Below are 27,081 nucleotides of genomic sequence, written 5' to 3' on the forward strand. Positions count from 1 at the left end.
TCTTTGTGGCGTTCATTCATTTACACCAAAGAATTGTTAAATCCGTGTTCATCTAAAATGTTCAGTCCATTCTGGTTTTAGATATTATAATTCAGCAATCACTGTGGTAGGGCTTATATGCCTGGATGCATTGCTAATAAATTAGATCTTGGACTTTAAACTTTATTTTCTTGTTTCCTATAAAGCACCAAAGAATTTGCCGAGCACTTGGAGTTAACCTTTAAGCTCACCAAAGGCATAGCCCAGAATGATGCTGGAAGTTTGTCATGTTTAGTATGCTTAAGAATGCTATGCATTTGAGTGGGTGGCCTGATATTCAAAGTCTGGTTTGTGATACCAGGGTCACAAAATTTTGACTTCAACATTTTGTTATTTTTCTCTTTAGGTGTCACTGTGACACAACTGAAGCTTAATGGGCTTTTAAGTCTCTGTCAGCATCTGGGGAAAACAGACTTAATTACAAGGAGCAGAATTTTGGGAATAAAAACTTGAGTTCCAACAACTACACGATGTCTGGTGGCTTTTCACATCTTTTTATGGCCAGAAAAGCATATTGTCCTTGGAGTATCTGTAGAGGACAAAGCTGACCACACTGTTAGATGTAGCTTTAGAGAGTTATTGTTGCAGATTGTGCTGAATCATTCCCTCCCTCCTGCCTCGTCTCTTCCTTTTGTTTTGTTGCGGTACGCGGGCCTCTCACTGTTGTGGCCTCTCCCGTTGCGGAGCACAGGCTCCGGACGCACAGGCTCAGCGGCCATGGCTCACGGGCCCAGCCGCTCCGCGGCATGTGGGATCTTCCCGGACCGGGGCACGAACCCGCCTCTCCTGCATCGGCAGGCGGACTCTCAACCACTGCGCCACCAGGGAAGCCCTTGCCTCGGTTCTTTGATATACAAATGTGATGCCGGGGCGGGATGAGATCCAGATGGTGATGGGAAAGTGGGAGCCCAGTCCAGCGTGTTCTTTCTGTGCATCAGGAGAGCCCCAGGGTGGGTTGAATCCATGACTGAAGCTCTCTCAGCAATATCACTTGATGAATTGAATGATCTATGTATTCTACCCGTATTTCTCTGTGATAGACCTTAACATTTTGTTGTTTGGTTTTTGTCTATTAGTCTAAAAAAATTACTCTTTAATTTAGATATTGTGGTTATTCTGTAGTCTACTGTTACTTTAAAAAAAAAGAAGAACTAAGGTTCAAAAGATTGCTTTACCCAATCCCTAGGAAAAATTTTTATAATCCATTTATTTTATAGGTAATTTATGTGAAAATTTTTAACTTTTTATTTTGAAATGATTTTAGACTTACAGAAGATTTGCACAAGTAGCACAAAGAATTATGCAGGGGTGGGCTGGAGCCTGTTCTTACTGTCCACTGTGGTCAACTGTGGGCATTTCTTCCCAGCACTGTGTCCCTGACCCCATGTTGGTAGCCTGAAACCAGCTACAGTGAGAGTATTTACACTAAGCAAACCAACACATGCTACAGATCGGGGATCCCCGCCCTTCCCAAAGAACATTTACAAGCACTTCTACATCTATCTGTCTATCTATTTCCCTGTCTATCTACCTATCTATCTATCTATCTATCTATCTATCTATCTATCTATCTATTTACCTATCTTCCTATCTATCCATCCATCCATCCATCCACCTACCTACATACCCATCTATGTCTCTATCCATCCATCTACCTACCTATGTCTCTATCTATGTCTCTATGTCCCTATCTATCTATCTATCTATTTATCTATCTATCTATCTGATCTATCATCTGTCTATTCACCCACCTATTGACAAAGGCAGGCTCCTTGACTGAACTTTAGTCAGGCTCCTTTGAACCCTTTTCTCAATTAGGTTTTGACCTTGGGCTTCTGTGTCTGTCCTTCCTGGGCCTGCATTGCACAGTTTTGGCAAGAATCTTGCTAAGTCAGTTTACAGAGAATCCTCCCATCGTCGATATCTGATTACCCTCCATATCTGATGAAATTCTTCATCCCCGAAATATGATGTATTAACTTTGGCCTGCTTTTTTTTTGATAGCTATTATAAAATGTTTATTATTAATTTGTATTTACTTCCTGAATTTTTTCGTTTGAATTTTATTTATTTTTTTATACAGCAGGTTCTTATTAGGCATCAATTTTATACACATCAGTGTATATATGTCAATCCCAATCACCCAATTCAGCACACCACCATCCCCACCCCGCCGTGGCTTTCCCCCCTTGGTGTCCATACATTTGTTCTCTACATCTGTGTCTCAACTTCTGCCCTGCAAACCGGTTCATCTGTACATTATTCTAGGTTCCACATATATGTGTTAATATACGATATTTGTTTTTCTCTTTCTGACTTACTTCACTCTGTATGACAGTCTCTAGATCCATCCACATCTCAACAAATGACTCAATTTCGTTCATTTTTATGGCTGAGTAATATTCCATTGTATATATGTATCACATCTTCTTTATCCATTTGTCTGTCGATGGGCATTTAGGTTGCTTCCATGACCTGGCTATTGTAAATAGTGCTGCAATGAACATTGGGGTGCATGTGTCTTTTTCAATTATGGTTTTCTCTGGGTATATGCCCAGTAGTGGGATTGCTAGATCATATGGTAATTCTATTTTTAGTTTTTTAAGGAACCTCCATACTGTTCTTCACAGTGACTGTAACAATTTACATACCCACTAACAGTGCAAGAGGGTTCCCTTTTCTCCACACCCTCTCCAGCATTTGTTGTTTGTAGATTTTCTGATGATGCCCATTCTAACTCGTGTGAGGTGATACCTCATTGTAGTTTTCATTTGCATTTCTCTAATAAGTAGTGATGTTGAGCAGCTTCTCATGTGCTTCTTGGCCATCTGTATGTCTTCTTTGGAGAAATGTCTATTTAGGTCTTCTGCCCATTTTGGGATTGGATTGTTTGTTTCTTTAATACTGAGCTGTATGAGCTGTTTATACATTTTGGAGATTAATCCTTTGTCTGTTGATTCATTTGCAAATATTTTCTCCCATTCTGAGGGTTGTCTTTTCACCTTACTTGTAGTTTCTTTTGCTGTGCAAAAGCTTTGAAGTTTCATTAGGTCCCATTTGTTTATTTTTGTTTTTATTTCCATTATTCTAGGAGGTGGATCAAAAAAGATCTTGCTGCGATTTATGTCAAAGAGTGTTCTTCCTATGTTTTCCTCTAAGAGTTTTATAGTGTCCTGTCTTACATTTAGGTCTTGAATCCATTTTGAGTTTATTTTTGTGTATAGTGTTAGGGAGTGTTCTAATTTCATCCTTTTACATGTAGCTGTCTAGTTTTCCCAGCACCACTTACTGAAGAGACTGTCTTTTCTCCATTGTATATCCTTGCCTCCTTTGTCATAGATTAGTTGAACATAGGTGCTTGGGTTTATCTCTGGGCTTTCTATCTTGTTCCATTGATCTATATTTCTGTTTTTGTGCCAGTACCATATTGTCTTGATTACTGTAGCTTTGTAGTATAGTCTGAAGTCAGGGGGTCTGATTCCTCCAGCTCTGTTTTTTTCCCTCAAGACTGCTTTGTCTATTGTGTCTTTTGTGTCTCCATACAAATTTTAAGATTTTTTTGTTCTAGTTCCATAAAAAATGCCATTGGTAATTTGATAGGGATTGCATTGAATCTGTAGATTGCTTTGGGTAGTATAGTCATTTTCACAATATTGATTCTTCCAATCCAAGAACATGGTATATCTCTCCATCTGTTGGTATCATCTTTTATTTCTTTCATCAGTGTCTTATAGTTTTCTGCATACAGGTCTTTTGTCTCCCTAGGTAGGTGTATTCCTAGGTATTTTATTCTTTTTGTTGCAATGGTAAATGGGAGTGTTTCCTTAATTTCTCTTTCAGATTTTTCACCATTAGTGTATAGGAATGCAAGAGATTTCTGTGCATTAACTTTGTATCCTGCAACTGTACCAAATTCATTGATTAGCTCTAGTAGTTTTCTGATGGCACTTTTACGATTCTCTATGTATGGTATCATGTAATCTGCAAACAGTGACAGTTTTACTTCTTCTTTTCCAATTTGTATTCCTTTTATTTCTTTTTCTTCTCTGATTGCCATGGCTAGGACTTCCAAAACTATGTTGAATCATAGTGGTGAGAGTGGATATCCTTGTCTTGTTCCTGATCTTAGAGGAAATGCTTTCAGTTTTTCACCATTGAGAATGATGTTTGCTGTGGGTGCGTTGTATATGGCCTTTATTATGTTGAGGTAGGTTCCCTCTATGCCCAGTTTCTGGAGAGTTTTCATCATAAATGGGTGTTGAAATTTGTCAAAAGCTTTTTCTGCATCTATTGAGATGATCATATAGATTTTATTCTTCAATTTGTTAATATGGTGTATCACAGTGATTGATTTGCATATATTGAAGAATCCTTGCATCCCTGGGATAAATCCCACTTGATCATGGTGTATCATGGTGTTTTAATGTGTTGCTGGATTCTGTTTGCTAGTATTTTGTTGAGGATTTTTGCATATATATTCATCAGTGATATTGGTCTGTAATTTTCTTTTTTTATAGTATCTTTGTCTGGTCTTGGTATAAGGGTGATGGTGACCTCATAGAATGAGTTTGGGAGTGTTCCTTCCTCTGCAATTTTTTGGAAGAGTTTGAGAAGGAAGGGTGTTAGCTCTTGTCTAAATGTTTGATAGAATTCACCTGTGAAGCCATCTGGGCCTGGACTTTTGTTTGTGGGAAGATTTTCTTTTTTTGCGGTATGCGGGCCTCTCACTGCTGTGGCCTTTCCTGCTGCAGAACACAGACTCTGGACGTGCTGGCCCAGCGGCCATGGCCCACGGGCTTAGCCGCTCCATGGCACATGGGATCCTCCCAGACCGGGGCACAAACCCGCGTCCCCCACATCGGCAGGCGGACTCCCAACCACTGCGCCACCAGGGAAGCCCTTGTTGGAAGATTTTTAATCACAGTTTCAATTTCATTACTTGTGATTGGTCAGTTCATATTTTCTATTTCTTCCTGGTTCAGTCTTGGAATGTTATACCTTTCTAAGAATTTGTCCATTTCTTCCAGCTTGTCCATTTTGTTGGCATAGAGTTGCTTATAGTAGTCTCTTAGGATGCTTTGTATTTCTGCGATGTTTGCTGTAACTTCTCCTTTTTCATTTCTAATTGTATTGATTTGTCCTCTCCCTTTTTTTCTTGATGAGTCTGGCTAATGGTTTATCAATTTTGTTTATCTTCTCAAAGAACCAGCTTTTAGTTTCATTGATCTTTGCTATTGTTTTCTTTGTTTCTATTTCATTTATGTCTGTTCTGATCTTTATGACTTCTTTCCTTCTGCTAACTTTGGGTTTTGTTTGTTCCTCTTTATCTAGTTCCTTTGGGTGTAAGGTTAGATTGTTTATTTGAGATCTTTCTTGTTTCTTGAGGTAGGCTTGTATAGCTATAAACTTTCCTCTTGGAACTGCTTTTGCTGCATCCCATAGGTTTTGAATCATCATGTTTTCATTGTCATTTGTCTCTAGGTATTTTTTGATTTCCTCTTTGATTTCTTCAGTGATCTCTCGGTTATTTAATAATGTATTGTTTAGCCTCCATGTGTTTGTGTTTTTTACGTTTTCTCCCCTGTAATTCATTTCTATCTCATAGCGTTGTGGTCAGAAAAGATGCTTGATGTGATTTCAATTTTCTTAAATTTACTGAGGCTTGATTTGTGATCCAAGATATGGTCTATCCTGGAGAATGTTCTGTGCACACTTGAGAAGAAAGTGTAATCTGCTGTTTTTGGATGCAATGTCCTATAAATATCAATTAAATCTATCTGGTCTATTGTGTCATTTAAAGCTTCTGTTTCGTTATTTATTTTCATTTTGGATGATCTGTCCATTGGTGTAAGTGAGGTGTTAAAGTCCCCCACTATTACTGTGTTACTGTCAATTTCCTCTTTTTTAGCTGTTAGCAGTTGCCTTATGTATCGAGGTGCTCCTATGTTGGGTGCATATATATTTATATGTTATATCTTCTTCTTGGATTGATCCCTTGATCATTATGTAGTGTCCTTCTTTGTCTCTTGTAACATTTTTTATTTTAAAGTCTATTTTATCTGATATGAGTATTGCTACTCCAGCTTTCTTTTGATTTCCATTGGCATGGAATATCTTTTTCCATCCCCTCACTTTCAGTCTGTATGTGTCCCTAGGTCTGAAGTGGGTCTCTTGTAGACAGCATACATATGGGTCTTGTTTTTGTATCCATTCAGCAAGCCCGTGTCTTTTGGTTGGAGCATTTAATGCATTCATGTTGAAGGTAATTATCGATATGTATGTTCCTATGACCATTTTCTTAATTGTTTTGGGGTTTTTTTTGTAGGTCCTTTTCTTCTCTTGTGTTTCCCACTTAGAGAAGTTCCTTTAGCATTTGTTGTAGAGCTGGTTTGGTGGTGCTGAATTCTCTTAGCTTTTGCTTGTCTGTAAAGCTTTTGATTTCTCTATTGAGTCTGAATGAGATCCTTGCCGGGTAGAGTAATCTCAGTTGTAGGTTCTTCCTTTTCACCACTTTAAGTATATCACGCCACTCCCTTCTGGTTTGTAGAGTTTCTGCTGAGAAATCAGCTGTTAACCTTATGGGAGTTCCCTTGTATGTTATTTGTCATTTTTCCCTTGCTGCTTTCAATAATTTTTCTTTGTCTTTAATTTTTGCCAGTTTGATTACTATGTGTCTTGCCGTGTTTCTCCTTGGGTTTATCCTGTATAGGACTCTCTGCACTTCCTGGACTTGGGTGGCTATTTCGTTTCCCATGTTAGGGAAGTTTATGACTATAATCTCTTCAAATATTTTCTCTGGTCCTTTCTCTCTCTCTTGTCCTTCTGGGACCCCTATAATGAAAATGTTGCTGCATTTAATGTTGTCCCAGAGGTCTCTTAGGCTGTCTTCATTTCTTTTCATTCTTTTTTCTTTATTCTGTTCCACAGCCATGAATTCCATCATTCTGTCTTACAGGTCACTTTTCCATTCTTCTGCCTCAGTTATTCTTCCACTGATTCCTTAATACCTTTCTTCATATGCAACCACTGAACTTCAGACATGGAGTAAGTGGAGCTCTGGATTTAGCGAGGGTAGGAATTTCTCCTGGTGAATAAGATGGTGGTGGTGGGGGATATAGGAGCTGAGTGCCTGCTAGGAAATGATTCTAGTGATTACCACGGAAACTAAGATGGGTAAAGAGGAAGTTCAGAAGTGAAATGGTAGTGAAAAATGGCAGGGTCAATGGATTGGGCCATTCCAGTGGGTCAAGAATTGTGGAGAAGTATCACAAAAAAGAAGCTAGAAAAATAGGAGACGGTGATCAGAGAGTGGAACGCTTGCACGTGAGATCCTGGAGATGGTAGGGTTGTTGGTAACAATGTTTGGGGTGCGACAATGGGCATGAGTGACTGAAATCGGTTGGAAAACAAGATCACTGAAGGAGAGGAGTTCAAACAATGGGAAGTCTGGTGTTAAGTAGGAGACCACCTACAGGGATGTTGACGTTACCAAAAAGGGTGACAGGGAAGGTGGCAGAGAGAGAGTGACCCTGGTTACATATCCCTTTGAAATATGATGAAAGCTACACACTATCATTTCAGAAAAGTGCACATACACATATATTTTTGGTGGTGTAATATTCAAATCCCCTGCCCTCTTCATGGATGGATCTCTAGACCAGGCTGAACATTAAAGCAGCTCTGCTCCAAAATTTTAAATTTATCCTTAGGTAGAGTTATTATTTCTCTCTCCCTCCCTTCCTTCCCTCCCATTTCCCTTCCTCCCTCTTTACCTGCCTTCCATGTGACTAACCATCGCTTATGTGAACTTTGGTTAAGTACTCCTTTTGGAAGAATCCTGTTCCCCGAATGCAACAGCGAAGAACCGTGCTTCCCCATTTGCAACGGTAGGGGGCACCCTAACATTTCTAAACTTCGCGATGAGGTTCAGCCCACAGTGCAGAAGAGCAGCAGCTCGTTCAATAATACTTTCAGAAAAAAAGGAGAATATCAAGCTGGAGGGAAGAGACTGTTTACCACTGCACTTTCTGAAATCCAGGGTGATCCTAGCAGTTTCTTCTTTCATTATTTAGTGGCAGTAGTTAGACTGGAAAGGAACATTTTCAATAGTAAGCTAGAGGGAAAGTCTGTTTGGATCATGAAGTTCCATCTCTTAGTGAAACAGGTACAGCATTGTGAAATATTCATGTGAAATATAAATAAATACCCAAATATATCACCATGTTTTCACCTAAATCATGTTTCTACAGAGTTCAGGATGGTCTTGTTAATAGTAAAATATGTTCAACTCATAAAAACTTTAAAAAGCCACTGTTTCCTAGCCCAGACAAATAAACTCAATAAATCTTCCTCACAAAATAGCTAACAAATGGAGGAACTTGTTGGAAATATTATGGGGACCAATAAAGGGTAATTTTATTTTCTGTAATAACCACTTATGAAAACTCACTGTGGCTTGATGTGAAGAGCTGGACTCCTTAGAGGTTAACACCCCAATCATAAACCAACAATGAGGGTAAACTTGAAGGGCATTTCTTCTATTATGAAACATTTACAATAATAACCTTGTAAAAAATAATGGGATCTTTTTAAAGCTCATTTATTTCCTGGCTAAGTGGCAATTTCCCATGACTCAAAATGCCAATACTTCCTCCTGAAACCCTAGGGATAATCCAATTCATGTATGTTCGTTAAAAAAAAATCTGGTTAAAATAAGCAGGTGATTCTGTTTTAATAACATTTGTCCTGCCAGAAATAAGACAGTCTCAGGTGCAAATAAATATATAAACAAACAGATTTTCTTTAAAGCACACGGGATCTCATATCATTTCCAAATTAGCCAATTAGCATGGTGCTATTGGAAGAGATAATTAAAAAGTACATTTAGACTCAGAAATGTTTCCTGAGAGTAATCTGGAGCGTACAGTCCTTATTCCACCTGTAAGTACTTTGGCTGATTTTCCACTCTGTAGATAGAGGTGAATACACCTTCATCTGGGCAGAGGGAAAGCCTTTTTCTTGCTCTCCTGGAGTAAGCTTACATATATCAATACTTCAAACCAATCAATAAACAATTATCTTTTAACAAAAGAACTCCCCATACCAACTCTCTAAGTTGTTTGAGGAGAGTTAACTACTACAGAATTTAAATTAAGACTAAAAGTGTTGTCTTTGTCCAAAGATCCAGCCTGTAATTTGTTCTGTTAGAAATATTTTCACAATTAGAATCCTTGGTAAGTTCATCGACTTTTGTAGTAAAGGATGTCTATCAGAAAAACTGAATTATTGAACTGTACGAGGTCACTTATATGTGGAATCTAGAAAAGACAACAAACTAGTGAATATAACAAAAAAGAAGCAGACTCACAGATAGAGACCAAACCAGTGGTTATCGATGGGGAGAGGGGAGGGGGAGGGGCAATATCGGGGTTGAAAATTGGGGTACAAACTGTTGGGTGTAAGATAAGCTCAAGGATGTATTGTACAACACGGGGGAAATAGCCAATATTTGTACTAACTGTAAATGAGAAGTAACCTTTAAAAATCGTATAACAAATTTTAAAAGATAAAAAGAAAAACCGAATTATTGAGCTTTATAGGTGAAAGAATTTTGCTGGGGAGAGGTGGGGTTTGGGGAGGACAGAGGATGAACAGACAATCTGTATTTGATAGTCATTAAGCTGGTGCCTTTTAAATTTTAAAGTGCATATAAATCACCTATAGAGCCTGTTAAAATGCAAATTCTTATTCAGTAAGTTGGGGTAGGGCCTGAGACTCTGCATTTCTAATGTTTCCACGTGATAAAGTGTTGTTGGTTAGAGGTCACACTTGGAGTGACAAAGCGTTAAGCTTTCTGGCAATTCTGTGCCTTTGCTTTATGTGTACTAGCTGTCCACCATTCACCCTCCCTGTTGGTATAGCTCTTTTACTATTTACACACCTGCTCTCTGCTCAGGCGTGCATGCATTCCTTCTCTTTGGGTAGCATTCACTTTATTTTTAAAAATAAAATTTTAATTTTAGAACAGTATTAGGTTTACAGAAAAATTGTGAAGATAGTTCCCCGCACTGATTCCCTTATTATTAACTTCTTAATAATTAATTAAGGTCCATTACAATGAATGAACCAATACTGATACAGTGTCATTAACTAAAATCCACACTTTATTCAGATCTCTTTGTTTTTACCTCATGTCCTTTTTCTGCCCCAGGATCCCACCCAGGACACCACATTCCACTTAGTTGTCATGTCTCCTTAGGCTCCTCTTGGCTATGATAATGGTTTCTCAGACATTACTTGTTTCTGATGACCTGGACAGTTTTGAGTAGTGCTAGTCAGGTATTTTGTAGAATATCCCTCAATTGAGAATTGTCTGATTTTTTTCCCTCATGGTTAGACTGCAGTTATGTGTTCTGGGGGGAAGACCACAGAGGTAAAGGGTTATCCTCATCACATCACATCTAAGGAACATACCCTCAACATTATTTATCACTGTTGATGTTGGCCTTGATCACTTGGCTAAGGTAGTGTTTTCAAGTTTCTCTACTGTCAAGTTACTCTTTTTTCCCCTTTTCCATACTGTTTTCTATGGCAGGCAGTCACCATGTGCAGCCCACACTTAAGTGGGAGGTTACGTTCTACCTCTCTGAGAGTGGAGTGTCTACATAAATTATTTGCGATTCTTCTGCATGGGAGATTTGTCTATCACCCCCCATTTATAGTCTATTTCATCATTTATTTATATCATAGATATGTATTCTATACTTTGGGTTATAACCCCATGCTATTTAATTTTGTTGCTCAAAACATTCCAGTGTGGTTTTTTGTTTGTTTGTTTTTAGCACTTTTGAATTTTCTGGCACTATAAGATGCTCCAGGCTCATCTTGTATATTTTCTGCCCCAGTCATAGAATTAGCCATTTCTCTAAGGAGCCCTAACCAGGCCTTTTAGTAGAGAATGCTACGGGAAACCAAGTTCTGGGCACTAAGTGTGTTAGTTGCTACAGGGGTATCTTTGCTTCTGTGCCCTCTTGGCTGATAGAGCAAGCAAATATATGTGTGAATATTAATCCATGTATATACACATATCTGCAAATATTTCTATGTATAAATATTTGTATCTACATTAAGCTAAACAAGAGTTTATATTGATGTCTCTGACTCCATTTTTTTTTAACATCTTTATTGGAGTATAATTGCTTTACAATGGTGTGTTAATTTCTGCTGTATAACAAAGTGAATCAGCTACACGTATACATATGTCTCCATATCTCCTCCCTCTTGCATCTCCCTCCCTCCCACCCTCCCTATCCGACCTCTCTACGTAGTCACAAAGCACCGAGCTGATCTCCCTGTGCTATGCAGCTGCTTCCCACTAGGTATCTATTTTACATTTGGTAGTGTATATATGTCCATGCCACTCTCTCACTTTGTCCCAGCTTACCCTTCCCCCTCCCCGTATCCTCAAGTCCATTCTCTAGTAGGTCTGTGTCTTTATTCCCATCTTGCCCCTAGATTCTTCATGACCATTTTTAATTTTTTTTAGATTCCATATATATGTGTCAGCATACGGTATTTGTTTTTCTCTTTCTGGCTTACTTCACTCTGTATGACAGTCTCTAGGTCCATCCACCTCACTACAAATAACTCAATTTCGTTTCTTTTTATGGCTGAGTAATATTCCATTGTATATACGTGCCACATCTTCTTTATCCATTCATCTGTTGATGGACACTTAGGTTGCTTTCATGTCCTGGCTGTTGTAAATAGAGCTGCAATGAACACTGTGGCACGTGGATGTCTCCGACTCCATTACCGCATGGCTCATTCTAGACCTCGTTCCTTGCTTATCTATAACCACCCACTCCAACGATGAAAATCCAGGCTCCAACCTCCTGCCATCCACTGAGGGCCTGCTGGCGGGTGGGGCCATGTTGCTATGAGGCTGCCTGCATGCCCCAGAGCGGTGCGAGGCTAGTGCTGGTTTGCTGGTGGGCGAGTATGCCTCTGGCGCTAATAGGCTAGATGGTAGATTCCAAAATGGCATGCGCCCGTGCTGGCATCATTGCAGTAGAGTGAACTCCCCGACATGGCTGCCACCAGTGTCTTCATCCCCAGGGGCAGTCCCAGTTGCCTCCTGCCCCTCTGGCAGGATCTCCAAGGTCAGCAAGTGGGTCTGACCCAGGCTTCTTTCCAATTACTGCCTCTGCATTGGGACTCAGAACATGTGAGGTTTTTGTTTTTGTTTTTTTTTTTTTTTGCGGTACGCGGGCCTCTCACTGTTGTGGCCTCTCCCGTTGCGGAGCACAGGCTCCGGACGCGCAGGCTCAGCGGCTACGGCTCACGGGCCCAGCCGCTCCGCGGCATGTGGGATCTTCCCAGACCGGGGCACGAACCCGTGTCCCCTGCATCGGCAGGCGGACTCCCAACCACTGCGCCACCAGGGAAGCCCCCATGTGAGGTTTTGCATGTGCATCTTATAGTACTCTGGCACCCAAACATAAGTGCTACTAGTTTTCAAAGCCAGACGTTTTGGCGGTTTGTCTTCCTGGTGCAGGACCCCTGGCCAGGGAGCCCAGTATGAGGCTGGGGCTGCTCACTTCTTGGGGAGAACGTCTGCAATTGTGATATTTCTCCTGTTTTGGGGTCACCCACTCAGGGGTGTGGGTCCTGACTAAACTGTGTCTCTGCCGCCACTACCCATCTCATTGTGGTTCCTTCTTTATATCTTCAGTTTTGGAAAATCTTTTCTGGTTGTTCTCATAGATAGTTGCTCTGTAAGTTGTAATTTCGGTGTGCCTGCAGAGGAGGTGAGTTCAGGGTCTTCCTACTCTGCCATCTTGGTCACACCCTCAATCGCATTTTTATTTTCAATCACGTTTTAGTTGGATGTGGAAGTTTGCCTGACAAGTTGATAATTACTGTCACTCAGCATGTTGGCAATATTCACTGTATTTTAGTTTACATTGTCATTTTAGAAATAACTGCTTTCTGACTAATTATTGTTTATTTGTAGGCCATATGTCTTTTCTCTCTGCTTGCTTTCAAGACTTTCTCGTATTTTTTGCGTGACTCTATTTTGCTCAAAACTCGTCTACTCCTTATATCTGGATTCACTTTTGACAAGAGAACGAAAAAGAAAAGCCAAGAGTTTCATATGCTTTATTCTCTCAAGTTAAAAAATAAAGAATAACCTGATTTAAATTTGGTGGAGATTTTTGCTGAATGAGACTGAAGTTTCAGAGATTAGGAACAGAGCTGAAATCTAGTTTTGGGCATGGGGACTGCAGTAACACTGTTTTCCTCCCATTACTAACACATGGACCTGATGGGTAAAATACAAGAACAACAGCAGAACTAAATCATACCTTTAAAAAAAGAGATGGAAATCTGTGGGCACTTCATTTAAAGCAAAGGTAATTTGAAGTTAGAGAAACATGTTTGCAGCATGATATCCTGATAACCTAGGCCTGTGTGGTATACACGTCAGAACTGAAGCTCTTTACACCCAGCCAGGGCTCTGTAAGGGCTGCTGTGGCAGACTGCATTCTCCAGAGATGGTCATAAGAATATTTCTCAGTCCACATGGTTTTGTAGAAATTTGCCCCTCCTTCATTAAAGGTGGAATCTAATTCCCCTTCCCTTGAATCTCTTATGTCTCACTTTTAACCAATAGAATTGGTCAGTGGAAGTGATGTTCCATGATTTCCCGGTCTCGGTCAGAAAAGGTGGTGCATCTTCCAGTTGCTGGTTGGAACACTCTTGCTGGGGGCCTGTGCTGCCATGGAAGCTGTCCAACTGCCCCGAGGCCACCGTGCCATGAAGAAGCCCAAATTATCGCATGTGGAGAGACCACTTGGAGAAGCCCTGGAACTACTCTTAGAGCGATGCCTGGCCAGCGCCCATCTGCTCCTGCTGGCCTCCACCCCACCTCCCCACCCCACTTCCAGCTCCAGTCACCTAGCACTGCAAATGCCTCAGAGATATTGAGCCAGAACTGCCCACAGAGCCGGTGTCAAATTTCTCACCCACATGAGATAAGAAAATGATCATTTATGTTATTTTAAGTCACTTAAAATTTAGTAATTTGTTATGCAGCATTAACGACTTGAACAGCTGTTCTTTTAGTGAAAAGGGGACTAAAGGGATCCTTTCCACAGACCCACTGATGTGGCAAGAACTCTCCTCCCTGTCTGGGGACTCTGGGCAAATAGTCTCTTTTGGGAAATTAAAGTCATAAGAGATCTCTCACCTTCTGAGGTTGTAAGGTATGAAGACAAATTAAATACGGATCATTGGAGATTTTTTCATTATATGGTAACTGGCTTTTAGGAAATAAAGCTAACATGGAATGAAGTAGAGCCAAGAGTTAGAGGGAGAGAGAGTCCTGAATACAATATTTGAGCACCTAGTTCCAGCTATGCTTGATTACAGTTACATGAGCCAATTTATTTTGTTTTTGCTTTACTTTGTTTGAGTTTCATTACATTTAACTAAAAGCATTCTGACTATTACAACTCCACTTTTCTAGACCAGTTCATATCCAAAGAGATAGGAAGGGGCAGCAAGTTAGCCAATGAGGTAGACTCTTACACAGTGGCTTAAATGAATCACAGCTCCTGGATTCATGTTCTCTGTGACCCCTCCCAAAGTGAGTCTGGGTGTGACCATATGACTATTGGTAAGTGTTTGCATTTGGGGGCTGGTCCTCTTGGAATTCTCTCTCGTAGAACCCAGCTGCCATGCTGAATGGATGTCCAGGATATTCTGCTGCACATGCAAGGCCATTTGGAGAATGCCTAGAGGATGAGATACATCACTGAGAGATAAACCACGGGGAGGAACACCAAGGCAGCCCAGCCCAGCTCCTAGCTGAATGCAGCCACATGAGTGATCCAGCCAACAACACGTGGAGCAGAAAAACCACCCAGCTGAGCTTAGTTAACGCACAGAATCATGAGAAATAATAAATTGTTAATTTTTTAACCAAGTTTTGGAGCAGCTTATTAGGCACCAAAAGAGAACTGAAAGAGCCAAGGATCAAAACACCCAGTCAGAGTAGATCTTACCCAGGTGCCCAAGACAGAGTCCATGATATCCATCCACCCATATATCCATTCGTCATCTATCCATCCATCTATTCATCCAGATATCCATCCATCCATCAATGCATCCATCTACCCATTCATCCATCCATCATCTATCCATCCATCCATCCATCCATCCATCTATCCATCCATCCATCCATCCATCTATCCATCCATCCATTCATCCATTCATCCAATCAATGCAGCATTTAATAAATGTCTACTATATACTGGCCAAAAAAAAAAAAGTCATAAATGGCAAGTAAATATGCATAATCACTATGTAAATAAGGGACTTTAGAATTCAATGTTTATTTCTTTCAGAAGATTTAGGGCTTCCCTGGTGGCTCAGTGGTTGAGAGTCTGCCTGCCGTTGCAGGGGACACGGGTTCGTGCCCCGGTCCGGGAAGATCCCACATGCCGTGGAGCGGCTGGGCCTGTGGGCCATGGCCGCTGGGCCTGCGCGTCCGGAGCCTGTGCTCCGCAACGGGAGAGGCCACGACAGTGAGAGGCCCACGTACCGCAAAAAAAAAAAAAAAAAAAAAGAAGGTTTAAAATGGTCTTGACTGTGAAGGAAATGGCTTCTGACTAATCAATACTTAAAACTAAATTTTCCAGCATATATATGGAGGTAGAAGCTGTGTTTTAAGGCCACATCCTCCCAAAGTGTATCACAATTACCTACATTTATGAACAGACAAGTTATTTTAAGGTTTAAAGGGAATACGTTTTCATTGCAATGAGAAACCAGCCATCATTTTCTGCTTTGAAATTCATTCCTTCACTAAGAGGCATTTGACTACCAGAGTTCAAATCTTATGTCTATCACTTTGTAGATTTATGACCTTGTGGGCAAGTATTAACCATTCCTAGCTATGAGTTCCCCATTTGTTAAAAGACACAATAGTAGATCTACCGTTTGTGGTAAGCCCCAAGCACATAACTATTATTATTATTATTATTTTTTGTGGTACGCGGGCCTCTCACTGTTGTGGCCTCTCCCGTTGTGGAGCACAGGCTCCGGACGCTCAGGCTCAGTGGCCATGGCTCACGGGCCTAGCCGCTCTGCGGTATGTGGGATCTTCCTGGACCGGGGCATGAACCCGTGACCCCTGCATCGGCAGGCAGACTCTCAACCACTGCGCCACCAGGGAAGCCCAATAACTATTATTATTATGCAAGATGATTCCTGGATCATCAACTCTGTCCTAGGAAACCCATTCGCTTTTCTTTATTTGAAAGGAAATGGTAGTCATCTTTACTTCCTAACAGGAAAAACTAGTAAATAAATCCTTATTAGTATTAACTGACTCCATCCTTCCTTTTCACTCCATGCTTTGGGTAATAAAGATTTTAGTAAATAATGTTAAACTTGAAAAAATGCATTAATGTATTAAATGATTTTTATACCCATAAGCATTACCTTATTATATGATGTCTGAAGGAGGAGCTGGTGCAATTATCTGAATATGATTAGTTTTATAATGGAATGGGGAAGCAAGGAGGGAGAACTGGGCTCATTTTTTCCTTTTTGGAAGAATGCATAAAGCTGTGTTAACTGACGAAGGAGAGAACTTAGCTTTCAGGGGATTCGGGTTTGAGGAGTGAACAGTAAGTTCTAGCCAAGCTGGGAAACTTTGGGAGGTTCTAATCTGCAGAAAGTAGAAAGCCTCCATGTACCAAGAACATGGAAATCATGGTCCCAGTTTGGGCTTTGAATCTGCCACAGTTCTGTTCCCAGAACTGCATGAAGTAGCTCAAAGGGTGTATGAGCTGGAAAAATATTTAGAAGACTCTAGAATTGCCATGATGAAAAAAATATAGTCTCATGTCTCAGTCCTCATAGAGCTTATAGTTTAGAAAGGGAGGTAGATTTAACCACACATAGAAACAAAGCTGAAGTTACGCTGTGACGGGTGGGAAGACTGGAGCCATACAGAATACCAGGAAAGCCTCTAACTGGGGAATTTGAACCTCTGTATTTCATCAAAACTTAAGAGGCAGTTTTTATATGATGCATGGTTATTCTATGTACCACTGAGAAAAAACTCATCCACAATGGAATTCCTAAAAGGGAACCTCCACATGAAGCTGGGATGCCCCCCGCAATAAAAGGGCAAGTGAGAAATAAATGATCTCACGGAAAGGGACAGCAAGGAAATTTACTTGTCTCAATGTCGGCACTGAGCTGATGGAGGAAAAGAAAACTCTCCTGAGAATTTCAACGTCAAGTCAGTGCTTAAGTGTTCTCCATCTGAATTCACATCAATGTGTCCCAAAACTCAAGGAGAGAATTTAAAGTGACTTCAGACTGGTAATTCCCTGAGATGACTGGCAGAGGCAAACTGTTGGAAGAATTGACTTGCATCCGGGCCAACAGTACTCACAAGACTCCACTTACTTGTAGGACACACTCTAATCTCAGAGAGGCTAAAGTATGAAGAAACTGGGACGGAGGTTGGGTCTCAAAGATTCACAGGCTCTACCTTGGTGAGGAGGTGGGAGGACATTCCAGTCACAGGCATGAGCACATGCAAAGGGCCCCAAGGAGAGGGAGGCTCAGGGAGGTCAGGGGACAGGAGGGTCGAGTGTGCAGAGCACGGATGCAGGGAACATGGTGGTGAGTCAGGCTGGAGAGGTGGGCTCAGGTGAGACCGCACAGGGCGTTGGAGCCACATGAAGGAGTTTTGTCCAGATCCAAAGAGAAATGGGGGAGACTAAAAGGTTTTTGGAGGGAGAGTTTGAGAGAATCACATTTGTGTTTAAAAACAATGATTTTGGCTTCAGTAAGAAAAATGGATTGAGGGTAGATGGAAGCTTAGTGGATGGTGCCTACAGTATAATGCTCCAGCAGTCCCCAACCTTTTTGGCACCAGGGACCGTTTTCGTGGAAGACAATTTTTCCAAGGACTGTGGGTTGGGGATGGTTTTGGGGTGATTCAAGCGCATTACATTTATTGTGCACTTTATTTCTATTATTATTACATCAGCTCCACCTCAGATCATCAGGTATTAGATCCCAGGGGTTGGGGACCCCTGGTAACCTATGACTCTCCTCTTTGCAAGAAGGATAACCCGGAAAGACTGAGGCTCACTTTGGACTTAACCGACTGAAAGGGAATAGTCCTCAGACATGGCGAGATCAGAGAGCGTCACCCATGCCAGGAGGTCTGCGGGTGATGGGGATCCTGGGGAAGGACCCTGGTGGACTCTGAAGGTGTGGCCTGGCTTTCTCATAATATATCTTACAACACATTATTTGCCTCTTTTTTGTTGTTGTTCTCAAGTGAACTGCCAAGAAACCGTAAGTGTTTTGAAAGAGATTTTCACAGAACAGATGATAATGTTTTCTTTAAATTCTCACCTGTCTTACTTTTTAATGAAAATTTCCTGAAATTCAGTAACTTGGGACTGGTTCTACAATCAGAGAAAGGCAGGGTGTATAGTCTCAGTGGATGAATTTGCTATGTTTGGTCTTTCTGCAGATGCCTTAACTCTGGCTTTTTATTATTTTATCTTTGAACTCTGAAGACAGTGTTAGGAAAATGACTTCCAACACTTATGAGATTTAAAATTTGCTCATTGTTTTACAATTTTGCTTTATAAATAAGCATAAAATTATATAAACAGGCATTAGTGGGATCATATCACACATATTGGGATTTTATTTAGTGAAATTATATTTTTCCTGTTTCCTTTTTCACTTGCTTTTCTCCATTCCTAGCCTTCCCAGTCCATGACTCTGTAACCCCCTCCCACCAGTAACCCATGAAATTTATTTGTTTAATTAAAACTTACGTAGTGCTAATAGGAACTGGGCATGTTTTAAGCACTTGACAAACTTTAGAGTCTGATGAACCTTGTGGGTTTCTTCTCAGAATAATGTTTTTTAAATGCATAAAATAAAATGCATGGGATTACAAAGAAAACCAATTATACTGAAAAAAATTATCAAATCTTTAAAATATTGTGATATTAAATATCATATTATTTAATAGCACATTAAATAAAAAGATCTAGTGTCAGGTCAAATAACTGGCATATTTCAAAGTAATGATGAGCATAAATAACATTTTGAGATACTTGGAACACCTCTGACGTGATAGGAAAATATTTGTAATTGTATTTGTAACACAGTCACAGGTATAGCAAATAATACTGCAGTTTTTTGCCTATATTCAGAATTGAAGGAAGTGCTAAACTTCAGGTGGATGTTGTGGAAATCATTTTTTCTATTCAAGTTTGTGCATCAACCCCCGGTAAAGATATTAGTGCCTTTTGAGGGAGGAATGCCATTTCTACCAAATGAACAGAGTATCTTGTACTCTGTGTGTTCAGAGCTCATAAGAATGTAGTTTGGTATTCAGGGAAATAAAAGTTGATGTTTCCATGTTGGTAGAGGAACACATGGGAATTGCTTATACGTCGAAGCTAAAAAATGATAGAAATGAACTTATTTACAAAACAGAAATAAACTCACAGACACAGAAAACAAACTTATGGTTACCAAAGGGGAATGTGGGTAGGGGAGGGATAAAGGAGGAGTTTGGGATTAGCAGATACACACTAATATGTATGAAATAGATAAACAACAGGTCCAACTGTATAACACAGGGAACTATATTCAATATCTTATAAAAAACTATAATGGAAAAGAATCTGAAAACGAATATATATGTATATATATTTATATATAAAAAATATATATATACATATATATAACTGAATCACTTTGCTGTACACCTGAAACTAACATAACATCGTAAATCAACTATACTTCAATAAAAAAAAAAAGAACCCCAGGTTTGTGGACAGACACCTGCACGTGGGCATCTAAAAGGGCATCTGGATGCATGTAAAGGAGGCCTGTGGTCTTCACTCCTTGTTCTCTTCTCAGACAAATTACTTTCCCAATTCAGTAAGGGCCACACAATTATAAAATCCACTCACTCAATTATAGAAACCATTTACCCAACTATAAAAACAATTCACCTGATTGTAAAACCCAGAAGCCTGGGAATCATCTTTAACTTTCTCCTTTCCCTCACCCTCACGTCCAGCCCATCACCACCAGGGGCTGTCAGTGTTCCCTCTAAAATTTTCCCCCGATCCATTCATTTCTATCTCCATTGCCATTTCCCAATCCAATCTCCATCACCTCTGACTTAGCCTCTTGGATTCCACTTTTCTTTCTTTGAAACTTGTTCTCCATAATGATTTTATAACACATTCACTTATGGTCAATTAATCTATGACAAAGGAGGCAAGAATGTACAATGGAGAAAAGACAGTCTCCTCAACAAATGGTGCTGGGAAAACTGGACAGCTACATGTAAAAGAATGAATTTAGAACATTCTCTAATAGTATAAACAAAAATAAACTCAAAATGGATTAAAGACCTAAATGTAAGACCTGAAACCATACAACTTCTAGAAGAAACAAAGGAGAACACTCTTTGACATATACTGTAGCAATATTTTTTTGTTTTCAAAGGCAAAAGAAACAAAAACAAGAATAAACAAATGGGACCTAATTAAACTTAAAAGCTTTTTCACAGCAAAGGAAAACATCAACAATATGAAAAGACAACCTACTGAATGGGAGAAAATATTTGCAAATGATATGACTGATAAGGGGCTAATATCCAAAATCTATAAACAGCTCACATAACTCGATATCAAAAAAACAAACAACCCAATTAAAAAATGGGCAGAAGAATTGAATAGACATTTTTCCAAAGAAGACATGCAGATGGCTAACAGGCATGTGAAAAGATGCTAATCATCAGAAAAATGCAAGAGAAAGACAAATACTCTATGATATCACTTATATGTGGAATCTAAAAAAAATGAAACAAACTAGTGAATACAGCAAGAAAGAAACAGACTCACAGATATAGAGAACAAACTAGTGGTTACCAGTGGGGAGAGGGAAGAGGGAGGGGACAAGATAAGGGGAGGGAATTAACAGGTACACAATACCATGTATAAAGTAAATAAGTTACAAGGATATATTGTACAACACAGGGAATACAGCCAATATTTTACAATAACTTTAAATGGACTATAACCTTTAAAAATTGTGAATCACTATGTTGTACACCTGAAATGTATATAATATTGTGAATCAACTATATGTCAATAAAACAAACAAACAAACAAAACTCACTTCAGGGTCACCCCTCAAAAATTAGAATAAAATCCAAACCCTTTAACATTGTGTAAAGGCCTCGCATGGTCTGACTCTTTCTTACCTTTCAGATCTAAGTGCTTCTTTCTCACTCTTGTTTGGCGCTCCAGCTATACTGGGCTCCTCTCTGGTTCTCAAACACACCAATCCTTTTGCTGCCTCCAGACATTTGCACATGCTATCTCCTCTGCCTAAAATATGCTTTCCCTAGCTCTTTGCATCACAGGACCCTTCTCACCCTTTGGGTCTTAGCTCAAGGAGTACCTTCTCACAATGGCCTTACCAAACTGCTCTGATGTGGTGTCCACTTTTTCATTACTCTACTATGATTACTTTTAGATTTTAACATGCACACTTAAATGTATTGTTCTTTTTTTTGAATTTTATTTTATTTTTTTACACAGCAGGTTCTTATTACTTATCCATTTTATACATATTAGTGTATACATGTGAATCCCAATCTCCCAATTCATCACACCACCCCCCACCACCACTTTACCCCCTTGGTGTCCATACACTTGTTCTCTACGTCCGTGTCTCAATTTCTGCCCTGCAAACCGGTTTATCTGTACCATTTTTCTAGGTTCCACATATATGTGTTAATACACGATATTTGTTTTTCTCTTTCTGACTTACTTCACTCTGTATGACAGTCTCTAGACTCATCCACGTCTCTACAAATGACCCAATTTCATTCCTTTTTATGGCTGAGTAATATTCCATTGTATATATGTATCACATCTTCTTTATCCATTTGTCTGTTGATGGGCATTTAGGTTGCTTCCATGACCTGGCTATTGTAAATAGTGCTGCAATGAACATTGGGGTGCATGTGTCTTTTTCAATTATGGTTTTCTCTGGGTATATGCTCAGTAGTGGGATTGCTGGGTCATATGGTAATTCTATTTTTAGTTTTTTAAGGAATGTCCATACTGTTCTCCATAGTGGCTGTATCAATTTACATTCCCACCAATAGTGTAACAGGGTTCCCTTTCCTCCACATCCTCTCCAGCATTTGTTTGTAGATTTTCTGATGATGCCCATTCTAACTGGTGTGAGGTAATACCTCATTGTAGTTTTGATTTGCATTTCTCTAATAAGTAGTGATGTTGAGCAGCTTTTCATGTGCTTCTTGGCCATCTGTATGTCTTCTTTGGAGAAATATCTATTTAGGTCTTCTGCCCATTTTTTTGATTGGGTTTTTTGTTTTTCTAATATTGAGCTGTATGAGCTGTTTATACATTTTGCAGATTACTCCTTTGTCTGTTGATTCATTTGCAAATATTTTCTCCCATTCTGAGGGATGTTTTTTCACCTTGCTTGTAGTTTCTTTTGCTTTGCAAAAGCTTTTAAGTTTCAGTAGGTCCCATTTGTTCATTTTTAGTTTTATTTCCATTACTCTAGGAGGTGGATCAAAAAAGATCTTGCTGTGATTTATGACAAAGAGTGTTCTTCCTATGTTTTCCTCTAACAGTTTTATAGTGTCCAGTCTTAAGTTTAGGTCTCTAATCCATTTTGAGTTTATTTTTGTATATGGTGTTAGGGAGTGTTCTAATTTCATTCTTTTACATGTAGCTGTCCAGTTTTCCGAGCACCACTTATTGAAGAGACTGTCTTTTCTCCATTGTATATCCTTGCCTCCTTTGTCATAGATTAGTTGACCATAGGTGTGTGGGTTTATCTCTGGGATTTCTATCCTGTTCCCTTGATCTATATTTCCGTTTTTGTGCCAGTACCATATTGTCTTGATTACTGTAGCTTTGTAGTATAGTCTGAAGGCAGTGAGTCTGATTCCTCCAGCTCCGTTTTTTTCCCTCAAGACTGCTTTGGCTATTTGGGGTCTTTTGTGTCTCCATATTAAATGCATTGTTCTAATGTCTGCAGTTAAGTAGTATCTCTGCAGCCTTCCATTAAACAATACAAAAAATGTAGCATGCTTTTATGTCTTCTGCTTCCTCTCCTTTCTCCACCTCCCATCTTTTTTTTTTTTTCTTTTTTCCAGTACGCGGCCTCTCACTGTTGTGGCCTCTCCCGTTGTGGAGCACAGGCTCCGGACACGCAGGCTCAGCGGCCATGGCTCACGGGCCCAGCCTCTCCGTGGCATGTGGAATCCTCCCGGACTGGGGCATGAACCCATGTCCCCTGCATCGGCAGGCAGACTCTCAACCACTGTGCCACCAGGGAAGCCCCCCATCTTTTTTTTAAACACATTTTTATTTGCACATTTTATTTTGGTCATGCCCCATGAAATGTGGGATCTTATTTCTCCAACCAGGGATTGAACCCATGCCCCCTGCAGTGGAAGCGTGGAGTCTTAACCACTGGACCACCAGGGAAGTCCCTCTCCATCTCCCATCTTGATTTCAACTGGAATTCTAGTTTCAGATTATTTTGAATATTTTAACAAACAATTATTTAGACTTAAGAATAAATTTTTCTAATAGTTCATGCATTTATCTATTCCTCTGAGATTTATTTTCTTTTTTCTGAAGTTTGTTTTCTCATCATTCTTTCAGCATGGATCTGTGGGTAATAAATTGAGTTCCTGGATATAAAGGTGGATATATACATTTGTTAAAATTCATCAAACTCTATACTTAAAATCTGCACATTTCACTGCATGTAAGTTAGAAATATAGTATCGGAAAAAATTTAATAGATGAACCAGTGGATACCACTGAGAACCCAAGCTGAAGAAACTCTCTTAGAAAACAGCACAAAGAGATAAAAAATGGAAAGTATGAATATGATGTCAGGAGAGAGAGAGAGAAAGAGAGAAAGAAAGAGAGAGGACAGATTTAGAAGGTGTAACATTCAATTAATGGGAGTTTTAGGAGAAAAGGTAGTCTCTTGGAATGAAGGATATACTCAGAGAAATAAAGGAAATTTCCTAGAACAGAAGACAGATGGAAAGGGCCAACTGAGCAATATAAATATGTACTTTATATCCATATTTAGGCACATAGCAGTTATTGAAGTTAAGAATAGCAAAGCTGACGTGGAAATACTTAGGTGTCAGACGTGGTTTTACCCACTGGACAGAATGTAGTATGGGCCATGTGTTCATCACCAATTTTTGAATATTTCCTGTGCACCAGGCATTGTGTCAGATGCTTAGTGATTTAGAAGCATGTGAGAGATGACCCTTGCCTTGAAGAAACTCTTTGTCTAGAAGGAGCAATAGACAGGTCAGTGGATAAGTGCAACCAAAGCCTGATAAATGGAAAAATGGAGCACACAGATGGGGCAGCACCAGGGGTTAATCAGCCTGGTAAGGGGAGAACAATGTCCTATCTAATTGAAGTGAGACATCTAGAAAGGAAAAATAACATGTAAAAAATTTTCTTTTCAGAATACAGTTCTTTAAATTGCTTTAGTAACAAGGTGTGGGTGTGAAAGGATGGCAGTGGGGAAAACACAGGTGTGAGGTCTGTTAGCTGTAGTCTCTAGTTACTCAGGTTAACGTGCAGTTGCTGGAGTGCTGCTCAGAGGCCAAAGTGGGTTTTGGAAAGCTTTCACAAGCAACCATGAAGGTAACCGCAGACGAAGGGAAAAGATCTAAACATCTCTGGGCTTCCGCTATATCTGTGAGGGAAAAAAAGGGAAGGACCAAAGAATTTATGTATGTAGAATTTTCATGGAAAATTTCATTATTTAAGTAGTAGTAGTTTCAAGTATACAGCAAAATGATTCAGTTATACATATATATATAAATTTCAGACTCTTTTCCATTATAGGTTATTACAAGATATAGAATATAGTTCCCTGTGCTTTAAGTAAGTTCTTGTTATTTATCTATTTTTCATATAGTAGTTTGTATCTGTTAATCCCAAACTCCTATTAATTTATCCCTCTCCCTACCCTTTTCCCCTTTGGTAACCATAAGTTTGTTTTCTATGTCTGTGAGTCTATTTCTCTTTAGAATACATTATTTCTTCATAGAGTACTTGGATTTTACCTTTTATGGGTTCTATCTACAAAAGGGATAGAGAACAGGTGGGTAGGGTTGGTACTAAATGTGGAAAACCCTTTTCTGGCTGAAATCTGTAAGTAAGATGAGGTTTAGCTAAAATTTTCTTTGTTATTTGGCAGTTGATTTCTCAAAGAAAGATAACACTAATACTGAAGGTAATTTCAAGTTTCATAAAATAATTTAACTGGAGACAAATATCCCCAGATCTATTTATGCAAGGAGCCACAGGCAATAACTGAGTAAACTGCAGAATTTGGATGAAACAGAAACGAGACTATTCTATTGGCTGCAGCTCATTACATAGATCCTAGAAATGTTGGTCGTATCACTACTCATGCTTGTGAGAGAATGCTAAAGGGAACTGGATGTCTTAAATTCTACCTTTTAAAAATGGGTTCCCAGGCTTCCCTGGTGGTGCAGTGGTTAAGAATCTGCCTGCCAGTGTAGGTGACATGGGTTCGAGCCCTGGTCTGGGAAGATCCCACATGCTGTAGAGCAACTAAGCCTGTGCACCACAACTACTGAGCCTGCGCTCTAGAGCCCACGAGCCACAACTACTGAAGCCTGTGCATAGCAACGAAGACCCAATGCAGCCAAATAGAAAGAAAGAAAGAAAAATAAAAGGCAAGTTAGAAATTAGAAAAAAACAAACACAAAAAGACAAAACAAAAGTTGCCTTTTCTTTTCGATATCTGAGATCATGTTAGCGTTCTTCCTTTTCAGAGTTTTCAACATCTGGATTTCTTTAAGCAGTTCGATGAGTTCTTCTTTCAAATTAGAATGAAATTTGTTGATGGCTTCCTTACAAATTCTGAGTCTATTTTTTGTTTATACTCTAAGGGGATGCTCTCAAATGCAGACAAAACAACATCTAACTCCATGATGTCACTGGTTTTCTTTTAAACACCAAATAGGTACACAGTCGGAAGTATCCAAATCTGTGACTTCACTTCTTGGTTTCTTCCTTTTGCCACAAAACATCTTTTTCTGAGTTTTCAGTTGACTTTCTGTTGCCAGGGTCTCTTTTTCAACAGAGAGCTCAGCACTAAGGGGTCCTATCTTTTTAGGCGTGACTGATTCAGCTGGTTTCTCTGAAAGTTCTGAAGATGCCGTAGCTGAAACAGCTTCATGTTTTCGTGTATTATGTTGTCTGCTGGTTTAACTTTTCTTCTTATATCACTTTCTTCAGTGCTTTCAGATTCATCACTAATGGACTTGAGTTTTCTTCCTGGCTTTTTTGCACTAATTTTTACAGACTCGTTTTCACTTGCTTCAATTTCAGAAGTGTCCAAACTTCTTTGTGCTTCTTTTCCTTGAGGAGTTGAGGGGATAGATGATCCGCAGTGTTTGGAGAATTCTTCCTCATCAGCATATATAGAGTGCTGTGTAGAGGAGGGTATCTTTCGTGGAGTGTGTTCTTCCTACAGTGTTCTTTGAACATCTCGTACCAGAGCACTGCACTCGCCCCGGCGGGGCCATCCCAGCCCACCACTCTCTCCAGTCCCCTTTTTAAGCTAAAGTATTTTGAAGCAAATACCAGAGAGTATGTTATTTTACCTGTAAATACTTCAGTAAAATCATGGCCATCTTATAGAGAATGAACTAGTGGCTATCAGTGGGGAGAAGGAGGAGGGAAGGGGCAAGATAAGGGTAGTGGAAATAAAAAGGGTTATTATGGGATTATACTAAATTATGTGTGTGAAACTTCTGAAAATTGTAAAGCATCATAGAATTTAAAGAATTTTTCACTCAATAAAAACTATTCCATTTAGACTAGTAAAAAAAAAGAAATC

General features: G+C 39.6%; 1 pseudogene; it reads right to left on the reverse strand.

Moving 5' to 3' along the window:
* Nucleotides 1-7,852: 7,852 nt before the first annotated feature.
* Nucleotides 7,853-26,767, reverse strand: LOC132520793 (centromere protein U-like; annotated as a pseudogene).
* Between the last annotated feature and the right edge of the window lie 314 nt (nucleotides 26,768-27,081).

The sequence above is a fragment of the Lagenorhynchus albirostris genome, chromosome 5, assembly GCF_949774975.1.
Source record: "Lagenorhynchus albirostris chromosome 5, mLagAlb1.1, whole genome shotgun sequence".
Classification (NCBI taxonomy): domain Eukaryota; kingdom Metazoa; phylum Chordata; class Mammalia; order Artiodactyla; family Delphinidae; genus Lagenorhynchus; species Lagenorhynchus albirostris.